Here is a 12,929-nt window from a genome sequence, read left to right as displayed (position 1 = left end):
CCAGATTCCGGCTGGCATAAGAGTGGTTGGTTGTGGAAAGTGTGCGGCTGAACTATCTGTACGGCCGTTAAATACCGGCCGAGGCTGTCATGGTGAAGGCATGCTCAGCAGCCTTTGCAAATTTAGTTGACGGGGCTACCTCTCTCATCCTCTTCCGCTCTGCTCTGTATGGACGCATGTACGGTATGTACGGTGGTGTGCTATGCTATGCTATGGTAACAGTCAGGATACGATCGATTCATTCGGCGATAAAATCAAAGGGCCGGTTTTAATTCTACGGCTTCCTGACATGGACGTGGAATCCGGTTTACATAGATGCACAATTTTCAAGCGTGCAAGTACTCGTAAATTAAAAATTATTTTAAGAAGAAGTTATACCGTGTTCGTGTTCTGAGCGGCAGATTCGCTTGTGCACGATGCGCATAATGTTGACAGCAGAACCGTTACAGTCTATACAAAATGCCCTGCCATCACAGTAATATCATGTACTAAATTTGCAGCTGTTATTTGAAATTTTTCATTGGAAACATTGCCATGCCGGAAATGGCAACAAAAAGAACTAGGAAAATGCACCAGGTGGTTCATTAGCAGACCGGAGCGCTGCTGCCAATGCACCACTGCACCTTAAAAATGCTATGCGAGAAAACCTCAACAACAACTCCGAGCATTAAATGCTGTACAAACTACAAAGGGCATTCCAAACGTTAGAGAAATTCTCCATTTTTGGGTTTACCTCACAACCTCATTCTGCTCTTCGCACCCATATTGTTTACCATATCCTTTTCTAAACCCGTTCAATGAGAACCTAATTTGTGTTCACCAAGCTGAAAAACTTCGGAAAAAAAAACAGTTAGGCGCTTTCTTACATCCAATGTTGTGGGTTTCCGGCAGTAAATTTTATTCCACAGCTTGGAAAAAATTTACTCATAACTAAAGTGCACTGGAATCGACTAAAAAATCGGCCTTTATTGACTAAATTCTCAGGACGCATGAAACCGGAAATCCGCAAGAAATGTTACGTCTTATGGTAAAAATCACTTCTTTAATTAGTGAGAGTTTGTAGACGATTTGTGTCATGGTAATAACAAGGGTGCAATCAGCATTCGGCGACATCAATTAAAATGGAAAGCAGAAGAGTGGCAATAAAATAACTGAGAAGCGTTAAGAGGCAGAGAAGTGGTAGTGCAACAAATAAATTTTAGGAAGGGCAGTGGTAAGACTGGCCGAACCATCACCAGTTAAACAGTTTTTATCTGGACAGTTCTTCTTCGATGATTTTATTGCAGTAGCGTACATGTCAAGATAGGTGCAAAAATATATATCGTTTGTGTATCACTTAAAACGGAAGCAGGCAAATGGCGGGAAAGAACAATTGAAACGCCCTTTGTCTTACGCATATCTGCCGTTGTTGATGACGGGTGGTAATTTAACGCAGCTTTGTAGCTACAGTTTACTTTCGAAATGGATTTTAAGCCGATATGTGCTATTGAAATTATCTGGAGCAGAATTTTATGAACTGTATCAGGACTTACTATTTGCTTTCGCAATTTCCCGCAGATGTTCCACTGGCCGAAAATTGATGAGACGAACCGAGCAGTTTTGGTCTGATAAAAGCAACGTTTCGTTTTCCTGTGTAAAGGTTATGCAATCATTCCAATGTGCAGTTGTTGATGTCAGACAGGTATGCACAGCAACCTGCCAGTTCCAACTGGATCTCTTTATGCTCTGTGTATTAGTTTATTCAGTTGCATTTTATAAAAGAGCACGGCGCTTACGTCGTGACAGGCACCGAAAGGCGTTTGAGTCCGATAGAATTTTGTGCATTTTAGGTTGAAAAAATTTCAAACCATTCAGTGTTTCAGTAACTACTGTCGCCGAGCTGTGAATTCCAAAGATAGTACAGATACCTTAGTCATTGTAGCCGCTGGCGAACTTGCACCACTGTCAGGTCCCACAGCTGCTCGCCCCCTGCCGGCCTTCGCACGCGTTACTGAGAAGATAAACCCACCATGAAGGGCGTTCTTCGTACACCAAGCTCTGTGGTGCAAGTTCGTCCACCAGTTGCAGTATATAACGTCACCTTTACATCCTTATATGACGTCGGCTGACTCTCTTAGTTGACGTGATTTCTGTTCTTACATCGAGATATTTTTTACTTCCTTATATGACGTCCCTTTTACTTCGTTGCATGATGTCACTTCTCTCCTCGGTATAAAGACAGATAGACGTGAATCTGGCGTGAATTAGATGACCTTTGCTGCGCACTGGTCGATGGCGACGTTTACTTCCTTATGCTGTCCTATTACTTCCTTATATGACGACATTTACTTCCTTGTGTGAAGTCATTTTCTTACTTCCGTAACGGACAGACAGACAGAAACTTTTTAATTTTGTCCGAATTAGAGGACCTTCGCTGCGCTCCGGTCGATAATTTAAAAACAGGTGCTGAAAAAAGTGGTTTTTCGTTTGGCATGTTCTTCTTCGATTCTTTTGATTCTTATTTCTTTAGATAGTTTACATAATGGGTTATCCAGGAAAAATTATATCACTTGCGTATAAGTTAGAATCGCAGGGCTATCGTACCAGCGGATGCACTCCAAATATTCATCGAAACAGGAAACTATCGTGATCAGCAACTTGAAAACAAAAGCTTCCAGTTTAGCTGTTGGAAATAAAAAGGCACAACCGACTGGATAAATCACCGGAAAAGTCATTTTCGCAAAAACTGAAGATACTGATAATACACGGAAATTTGCTCTTGTTGCGCTCTTATGGTCCTCGCATACAGCGCGGTGGAAATCAATAGCTTCTGCTGGGAAATTTCAAGCGCTGCTTTCGCTGCATGGATGGGCTGTTGATCCCCGCCTCGAACACAGCTTACCGCGAATCGCCATCCATGACTGATTCCGCCGGTATGCGCCGCGCACACCGCCACACACCTGCGGGATGATGGATCGCCGCTGAACGGCAGCAGTCGGTGATTGACTGGATAAAGAATCAGCGTATGACCTCATAGTGTCAAGGCTTGACATTTTGCGGACATAATCTATTTCCTTATCCTTGCTTCGTCGGAATTTGCTTTCACGTCCCACACCAGCTTTTCTTCCTTATCGTTGCCGAATTGCACAAAGTTCCCGATGGCAACCACAATGATGCGGATTCGATGTATTCTACTATTTTTAAATGTGCGTTTTATATTTTATATATGATAATGTGTACATCTTGCTGTATTGATTCGCCAGAAATTACCGGACAAGCTTGTATGCAGACCACTGAGATGCCTACTGAACTCAGCCTACACATAATTATCTATGGCGACGCTGGTTCCCGACAACCAGTGGCACTACAACGCTGGCTCTTTTATCCAGGATGTTTCCGGCGAAACGATCCCTCAAGGAGAAACGAACAGCTCACGCCCTTCCAGCGAAATTCCCGGGCAGCCTGACCCAGGAAATTCGAGGCCTTGCGCTGCTGGTGGATTAGCATTACCGTGACCTTGCTTAAGAAACATGTGCTTGATCTTGGCGACGAGTTGTCCGGCGCTGACCGTGACAAATGTCAATTTCGCTGGCGAGGTGTCGTGCTCGTTACATGGAATCCATTAGACGAGTTCGCCATTTTTCCAGCGGCCGCAATTTGTCGGTCCAGCACCACCCACATCCCTGGTGGAGCGTTGACTGTTGGTACAGTTCACTGTAAAGGTCATCAGAAATAACCATGCGATTACGCGTAACACGGTGTTTGGTTGTTGCAGCACTCAATGGATTGCGGGATAGTGATGCCGGCATTTCGACGCCTTTTTGCGTGACAGGTCCTTCAGCCACCATTGACTTGTCACAAAAAAAGCCGTCGAAAGCGAAATGTGCGTCGCTGTTTTTTTCGGATGAAGAAAGAGAGCGTACGTGCTGACTCAGCCTGGCTGGGATACATTCAGGACATTGATGCCTGATGGTGACAATCTTACACTCCTGTAATCGTCGAAGCGCTGAAATAAGCCGTTCGAGTTCAGGTGTTTTCAGAGCATCGTTGTAATACCGTACCAGACATTCCCCGTCTAATTTGTGATCGGAAAGATGATCGGCAGCATGCCAGGCGGAGGTTCATTTGGGCCCTAGAACGGATGTTTTCCCCGGCCACGCCCCACCACCGTTTTACCGGGAAAATCGTTTCCGCACAAAAAAAATTACTGAGAATCCTGGGGAGCGTTTCTATGGTCTCCGTGACAGTTTGATACCTTCTGTTGGCGCTTGTACAGGGAACTATCCAGCGCCGGTTTCCGCTACGTATTGATGTTATTAATTCCCGCCGCGAACACGGCTGCCCGCGAATCGCAATCCTCGGCTGATTCGGTCGGCATGCACGGTGCACTGCACACATCCACGGGATCATGTATCGCCGCTGAACGCACACAGAGGGTGCTTGACTTTTTGAGGAGATACTCTAATTCTTTGGCCCTTTAATTTTAACTTCCCTTAGGGGAAGTGGTCCGGCCGGTAAATGGTACCAAATTTGTGTACATGTGAGAAAACTTTCACTTTCGCGCACTCCCATACACGTTTTTGTTTCGTTTTATGCCAGTCTATAGTCAGATGACTTGTATACACTGTCGCGAAACCCCTATGTGCGCGCAACATCCGGTTCGAGAGTTATGGCTGTTAGAAAATTCCAAAAAGTTTATATGCATTCAGGTGTACCGAAACTTTTGGTCCAAAAGTCTCATGATCTGGACCGATCTCCTTCAAATTTTGCACATAAATGATGATAAATGCACTAAACCATGAAGATCGATTTCACACCGATCCACTTTCCTAGCATGTTTTTCAAATTTTAAAAAGAATTTCGAAAAATTCAAAATTGATTTTAAAACTGGAAAAAAATCGTGAAAGTCTGGATCGGCGTAAAAACGATCTTCATGACCGTGTGCATTTATGTGCAAAATTTGCAGGAGATCAGTCCATAATGAGACTTTTGGTACACCGGAATGCATTTAAACTTTTTGGAATTTTCTTGCTGCCATAACTCCCGAACCGGCTGTTGCGCGCACAAACGGTTTTCACGACAGTGTATACGAATCATCTGACTATAGAATGGCATAAAACGAAACAAAAACGTTTATGGGAGTGCGCGAAAGTGAAAATTTTGGTACATGTACACGAATTTGGTACCCTGTACCGGGCCAATTCCCTTAAAAGCATCTCCTCCTTCACTGGAAACAAAATTCAAAGCGAAGTCCAAGATAATGCCTTTTGGTTTTCCGTCGCTTATCTTGGTTTTCGGCCCGAATTTTGTTTCCCATTCCCTGTACACCGACAGCGGAAATGCCTGTATTTCCTGAGGTACAGATACACGGCAGTGATGCTGATTTCCCTTTCTCATTGAAACACGAGGACGGCAACCCTGTCGGCCGGATGAAAGAGTAAGTGCAAGGCGTGTCGTTGCAGGTGCTAATACAGTACTTTGCCACGTACTGTAGAATAATTCTATCACCGTACAGAATATTTTGCGGTACACACACATACGTACTGTAAATGTATGTATATGTAGTAGGAATTCGGGCGAAGTCTGTGCCATGAACGATTGCCACTAGACTGCGTCTAGCACACTGACGTCTATCTCCTTATTTAAGGTCATCATACAGGAGTATTATTTTAACTTATTTCGATATATTGTAGTTCATCAGCTCGATGCCAAAGACATGAACAGTGGAGCGATTTTTCAGCCTTTGGATTTTAATCAAATTTTTTATCATGCGAAAAAGAGAAACACGTAGTGGAGAAGTGCAAAAGTACTAGAGTAAAGCATACTTCCGTGCAGTGCGAATCCAGCCAGGTGCACCATTCCATGAGTACCGTTTCCGTCGTCTACGGTACCATTCAAACCCAACCCGAGCTGTTGTTTGGCCGTTCGAGGCCAATGTCAAAAGTAAGAAAGAACTTTTGGAAGAAAACTTACTTATGTAGCCAAAACAAAACTTTATGTAGCCAAAAGTAAGAAAAACATTTTTGTTATGGTTGCATTCTTTGTACATTAAAACCACTTTTTACTGCCGCGCACAGTATGCACAGTTTACAATTAATTAAGTTGCGTGATGAAATATTGTGAATCCCGCTAATTTCGTTCATTGTTATTGCATTTCATGCGATTTCATAATTTCCTCATTTCATGCAGTTTCACATTTCATTTCATTTCATTTTCACATTTCACGCGGGGGTCCGCATGATTATGAAATGAAAAGGAAATGAAGAAGGAAATATGTAATCATGAAAGCATGATTTCAACCCTGGAACACGGGCTGTGACAATCGTACGTCTAAATCGTATGAAAACTGACAAGTACTGTACTCAGTGCTCACTCACCCTCCCTAGTCCCTACTCCCTAGTTTCAACATGTAGCTGCTGCAGCAACCGGGTTGCCATAAGAAAGAAAATGTGTAGCATTGCTGCGCAGGTATTAGGTATATGAGAGCTTGATTTTCCACATTGAGTTTGTTTTCGTCACAAAAATTCTTAGAGAATTTGTTTTCGATCTTTTACGTTTTCGTGACAGTTTGGCTACGACTGGATACATCCTGCTAGTGATGCCCTTGGAGGGCTTAACGCTAATATAGGTGTCAAGAAGTTCTGGAAATTGATAAGTAACAAAGTCGGTAATTTGTTGCTTTTTCGGCAACTAAAATGCGCTACACCGGTGTAAAACCGGTGCGGTGCGGTGTGAAAAATTGGGGTGCGATTTTTATTTTTCACTGCACCGTCCGGTGCGGTTTTCGCTTTACACCGGTAAGGTAAGTGCGATTTCTTGCAAAAAACCGCGCCGACGGCACACCGGTGTACACCGCACCGCACCGTTAACAACCCTAACTGGTCTAGACTGGAAAAGTTTGTTGTTGTGCGGATGATCATAAGGAATCAGACCAGATAACACCTCAGTGCCACCGCGAGAATGCTTTATTCAGCAAATTTATTCCAGCATGGTATCTGCCGCTTTGATATCGCCTTGCTTCCCGCTCGTTCTAGTGAGCCAGTCAGCAATACACGTTTCAGGGAAAACGCGTAATGTATTGCGCATGTACAGATAATCTGCATACAGAGTTTATAAATTTAATTTGTGTTCTACATAATAAACTGGCATCAACAAAATTTCTTTCTTACTTTTGACTGGAGAAATTTCTTTCTTACTATTGACCTAAGAAAACTTCTTTCTTCAAAAACTTCTTTCTTACTTTTGTCCACATAAAAGCTCTTTCTTCCAGAAGTTCTTTCTTACTTTTGACATTGGCCTTTTTCGGGGCTCTCGTATGTTTCTTATGCTTTCTTATGTTTTTGTTCTTTCTCCAGCTGAGAAGCCACAAGTAGTCGCTTTTTTTGAGTAAACCAGCTAAAGATAAAATAATGCGGGCTTGCAATCGGGGAAAGCGTGGACTTCGACCAAAACCGAAAGATTTCACTTTCATTTTTGGAATGAAGAAACCGTAACGCGCTCGATAAATCACCGGAAAACGTGCTTCCATCAAAAACAAAGAAGCTGGGAAAGCCTACTGAAACGTTTCTTCTTGTGCTCGTACGGAGAGGGAAAATCCGATAGTTTCAGTGTGCGCTGGCACAAGGACGTTTCCAGCGCCGTTTCCGCTGCATTGATCGGGCGTGGAATCCCGCCTCGGCCACGGCTGCCCGTGAATAGCAATCCTTGATTGATTCAGCCGACATGCACGGTGCACACCGCCGCACACCTGCGGACATACTCGGAATCATTCATCTTGGTTTTCCCTCGGATTTCTACACATCCCATCCCACACCAGCTGTTTTCCAATCTCGCACAGCTATCAGAAACACTCAACGAAAAGTAAGCCGAAATGATGCCGATGGGGCACATTTAAATATTATTAATTAATCATAACAACTGCTGAGCGTGCTTCTTCAACGGCTGCTTGATGCGGTGTTTGCGGAGCTGTCACAGCGCGCCCGACGCAGGCGAAGTTATGTCTGCATTCTGTCGTTCGTTTTGGACGTTGGATTCTGGTGCGCCCTTCTCCCGAAGACCTCTTCGAGAAAAGGTCACCGCCGGAACGTACGCCGGTTCAGTGCTCCTGGCGTAGTAATTAGTTTCCACTAGTGACAAAAATTTCAGTTACCGTAGAAACAAAGTTTTCATTACCCATAATGATTTCTGCGAGTCCACGTTAAGTGAACCGTCAATCGTGGATCGCCGTACTCCGGAAATATATCTGCAGTTGTTCTCTTCTCTTACAGCAGGCTTGAAATTGCTTCTATCACGTCAGATTCCACAGATAAGTTGACCGATCGACGTAACAGTTGATCATATTCAGTGAAATCTCCTTGTTTTTAATAGTTGTCAACATTAGCTGGTTTAATAAGAAGATCATTTTGACAAATCGTACCCTGCATGGTACCAGTTCCGCTTCGTTTCGTATGGGGGCTGTATAAACCTGTGTGGCAGATGGAAAAAGATCATCAACCGCGATGCCACGGTATCGGACGCTGTGGACGGGTGTCGACGGTATGATCTCTCACAACACGGTGGCTGGTTTTGGTAGCTCATTCGTTGACAACCGCACCCGTAGCCCTGACGACACTTGGCGGCGCGGATACATCCATGATACTGTCGACGGCAAGACCTTGATCCACTTTGATGGGAAAAAGCTCCCGGCCCAGTGGATACACATGGGCAATATCGGGGCACTGCTGCCGTTCGATTGGGTGAGCGATGCAGCTCCGTCAACCATACAAAATGTTATACAGGGTTCTACTAGTAAATGAGAATACGCGGATGATACTAAATAGCTTTAATGATAAACGTACAGTCGGTGATGATCGTAGAGAAATAGCATCGAGATGATCGTAGAATGATGAGAGCATGAATATCGTGTGAGAGAAACGGTAGCATTTATAAACGAGTAAAAGAGGTGAAGGTATTTAGGTAAATAACACAAGAGGCTATGTAGATGTACAGACGTGACATGGAAATACATTCTCTCTATGACACAACACACTGCTGCGTGGACACGTACGATTGTCTGTTCCGGTTGACGGTCGCTGCATGGCCTATCTGCGCGACGCTTTCCCATCACCTGAACGACTCAACACCAACACCACAACATTTTGGGAGTGCAACATTTCGCCGCACTGACATTCGACGCGAAGACATTCCACCGCGGGACAATACGGACGCTGGGACACTTCGGCTTGGGAGCTGGGACACCCTGAAATTGAGACATTTTAACTTTGCGACATTTTGCGGCAAGACATCTTGGTCCCGGAAATTTTGTCAAAGTTTGTACGTTTTTTTTATGTTTTCCCATGTTTTTCTGATGTTTTCTTACGTTTCCTTATGTATTCTTCTGTTTCCTTGTGTTATCTAGTGTCCTCCCGATCAAATGTCTGGCGACAAGACGGCCTTGCGGCGAATTGTCGGCGATCAAATGTCCTGCGGCTACCCGTACGGTCGTTCGGTTGGCCACCTATAGTAAGTGAATGGGCGATGGTCGTTCAAAGTGGCCACCTTGAATTACAATTCCCATGAACCGTTTTTCTTCCGGTTTTTTTCTTTACCCAGTTAAGAATAACGTACCCTTTACAGAGTACCTGAAATTTTTGAAATACCTTGAACCGTTTTTTTGCAATTGCGTCGTTAAAAAAACAGTGACGAAACACTTAAGCCACGCCACGTGAGCCACTGCACTACACCATGAATACTGCAGTCACCGCCAGACATGTGCGGCTGCGCATAGTAATTTTCAGATGCGTGTATAATTAAATGGATTGATTTTGTTAACTTTTAATTAACTGATTTTTAAGTGAACAATTCCCATGAATACAATTCCCATGAACCGTTTTTCTTCCGGTTTTTTTCCACTTTCACTGTGTCACATGTGTTATTTACACATGCGCACAAGTCTGGCGGTGACTGCAGTATCCATGGTGTAGTGCAGTGGCTCACGTGGCGTGGCTTAAGTGTTTCGTCACTGTTTTTTAACGACGCAATTGCAAGAAAACGGTTCAAGGTATTTCAAAAATTTCAAGTACTCTGTAAAGGGTACCTTATTCTTAACTGGGTAAAGAAAAAAACCGGAAGAAAAACGGTTCACGGGAATTGTAATTCAAGGTGGCCACTTTGAACGACCATCGCCCATTCACTTACTATAGGTGGCCAACCGAACGACCGTACGGGTAGTTGTTCTCGGCGAAATGTCGCAGTGCTGGCAAGATTGCAACCATAGTATTGCAGAGGTTGATATCTTAAACAGTAACATAATATGTATTTTCTGCGGTTCAGACGTACAAACAGAGAATTTTACGTTTACTGTGTAATATCGGGTTTTTAGTAACAAGAAAATATGACCATAAATAGATCGGTGTCCGCACGCGGAAGGTGCACAGTATGCAGTACATTGAACTACAGTGATATTCTGCGTGGTATATGAGTGCAGATAATAATGAATTTTATTGGTCAAATCAATGCCACAATACACAAATTTCAAGAAGAAAAACACGCTAAACTATAACAGAAAAATTTCGTTCAGCTTATCCAGTCCTTCCATCGTGCCCAGCACTGACGCCGCATTTCCTTGTTGAATTTCTATGGACAATTGCTGCGCAGAAATTTGTGCGAGCGTGCTTCTCCGGTGTGCTGCTGTAGTCTTTTTCCCAAATCTTTGATGATGGCGATCACCGACGGTCTCCACGGGCCCGGTGTTTCAAAAGCGATCGGAACGAACAGGTTGTACAGGTATGGGCAAGTAGCTCCGGCCGCAGTGCCGCTTCAGCCACGTATCCACGCCCAATACGTTTTTTGGTTCAAAAAAGCGGATAAAGCTCAAATTTGCGGTATACAGGAAACTTGACCTTTGCATTGTTTTGTGGGATGGTGCTACTTACTGACGCGGGTTGGAACTAAATGTGATAACAACCAGTAACTGATTCCGTACCGGGCTGTACAGTTTAGCCACGGGTGCGCTATGGATTTACAGTATATACCGGCCTGCTGATCCATGTTACGTTACAGAAAATCAGTGCGCCGTCAACGGCGTCAAGCTAACATTTCAGTGCAAATTCGCTCGCTTCCGCTGGCGCTCGCACAGGGAATTTCCCAGCGCCGTTTCCGCTGCATTATCTTGCTAGAATGTTAATTCCCGCCTCGAACACTGCTGCTCGCGAATCGCAATACGGGTCCGATTCTACCGGCATGCACACACTGCACACCTGCGGGATCACGGAGCTGGATATTTTGAGGATATACTCTAATTCTTTATTCTGGGTTTCCCTCTGAATTTTCGTTTCTATTCCGTACCAGCTGTGCTTCACACAATTTAAACAAGCCAGCTGTAAACCGAGGTTTCCCTCTTCTCCCTTTAAGTGAATCCTCCTTTTGAAAGAAAAGGAGGGAACCCTTCGGGCAACTGACAGGATGAGACATTTGTACAGATTTGGCATTTTTATGACGCGGGCTGCACCCGGGAACCATCAATAAAGGAACAAACCAACAGCTGCCGGGAAATGCCGTTCTGAAGGTTTTAATTTGCTGCCTCGATCAAATTGGTATAGGTTGGGTGTGCATGTGGAGACGAGGGTTTGGGTTTCCCGGCATTGAAATCCTCGTCCACATAATGGACAACCAAAACGTACTTTGAACATCGGGATCAAGGAAGGCGAATGCGGCTGGATAACTGTTCCACCGATAATGGAAGCAACATCATTTCCGGTACGTATTTTGGTCGAATTAATCTTATAATATTTTGTTGCGCGTCGGTTCTTGGTGTTTTGCGGACATACTCTCACTATTTATCTTGGTTTTCCAACGGAATTCCGCATCCCATTCCTTACCAGGTGTTTACCATCACGCACGGGTACCATACATTCGTGACATTCGCTATTGACAGACATGTCTACTCTATCTGTAATTCGTTAGCGTGAAGGGTAAACCGAGCGGATGAAAATATTGTACCGCTGCTCCGAGACTATTAACGCCCTCGTGGTTATTAAGCGCGGGGCAATTGCGCGTCGCACCACATGGGGAAGATTGAGCGGTCGAAGTTGTTCTTGTGGAGGGGAATGGTGATCAGCGTCTGTGGAAAGTGCACACTGAAGGTGATCCGCATTCCCTTTCCCAAGAATCAGCTTCCTGTTTAACGTGAAAGGGAGAAAGGGAACCTCTCGGGAATTCGACAGATCGAAGCAACAGTCTCCGCTTTACAGTTTCATTTAAACTTCCCAGCCAGCATGGCAGACGATAAGGAAGAAATTCCAGCAAGTTTTCCGTATGTTACCGGTAATCATGTATCATGGAGGTCTTCAAATTTGCACGTAAAGGCATTAAACCGCGAAGATCGCTCCGTAACCGATCCGCTGTTGTAGCACGTTTTTCAAATTTTAAAATAAAGTTCAACAATTTTAAATACTCATTTTAAAATTTGGAAAAAATCTTGCAAGCGGAAATCGGTGTAACAACGATCTTCAAGACGCTGTGTGTTCTCTTGCAAAATCTTAAGGTGATCGATTCGGTGATTTCGGTCCATAAGGAGTTCGCAAATGCGAAAATTCCTCCGGATTTGCACGAATTCAGTGTTTTATGTGGGGTCATTTCCTTTAACTGCCCGGGAATCGCGGTGTGAAGGAATTTACTAATGCTGCGTTGCTGGTGTCTGTGTCGGGTGTCCGCGTGTGGACGAGGATTACAGTACCCTGAAAGCTTCGTTGATCTACGGGCAGAGGGCTGCTGCGACTCCGGCAGAACGCTCGAGGTCACAAGTTGTGAACACAAGTTGTGACCTCCAACATTCTGCTGCATTCGCCAGCCGTCTGCCGGCTGCCCCACCGGTGATGCACTTAGCTAGTGTGATTCGACCGCCACCGGGGAAACCGTGAATAAAGGCCATGAATACTGATATGTGGCCGTCGCCGGATCCGTCTCAGCGG

Source organism: Paramacrobiotus metropolitanus, unplaced genomic scaffold, assembly GCF_019649055.1.
Source record: "Paramacrobiotus metropolitanus isolate TYO unplaced genomic scaffold, Prichtersi_v1.0 Parri_scaffold0000001, whole genome shotgun sequence".
In the NCBI taxonomy this organism is placed as follows: domain Eukaryota; kingdom Metazoa; phylum Tardigrada; class Eutardigrada; order Parachela; family Macrobiotidae; genus Paramacrobiotus; species Paramacrobiotus metropolitanus.
The sequence above is the reverse complement of the archived record's forward strand: the minus strand, read 5'-3'. Positions refer to the sequence as shown.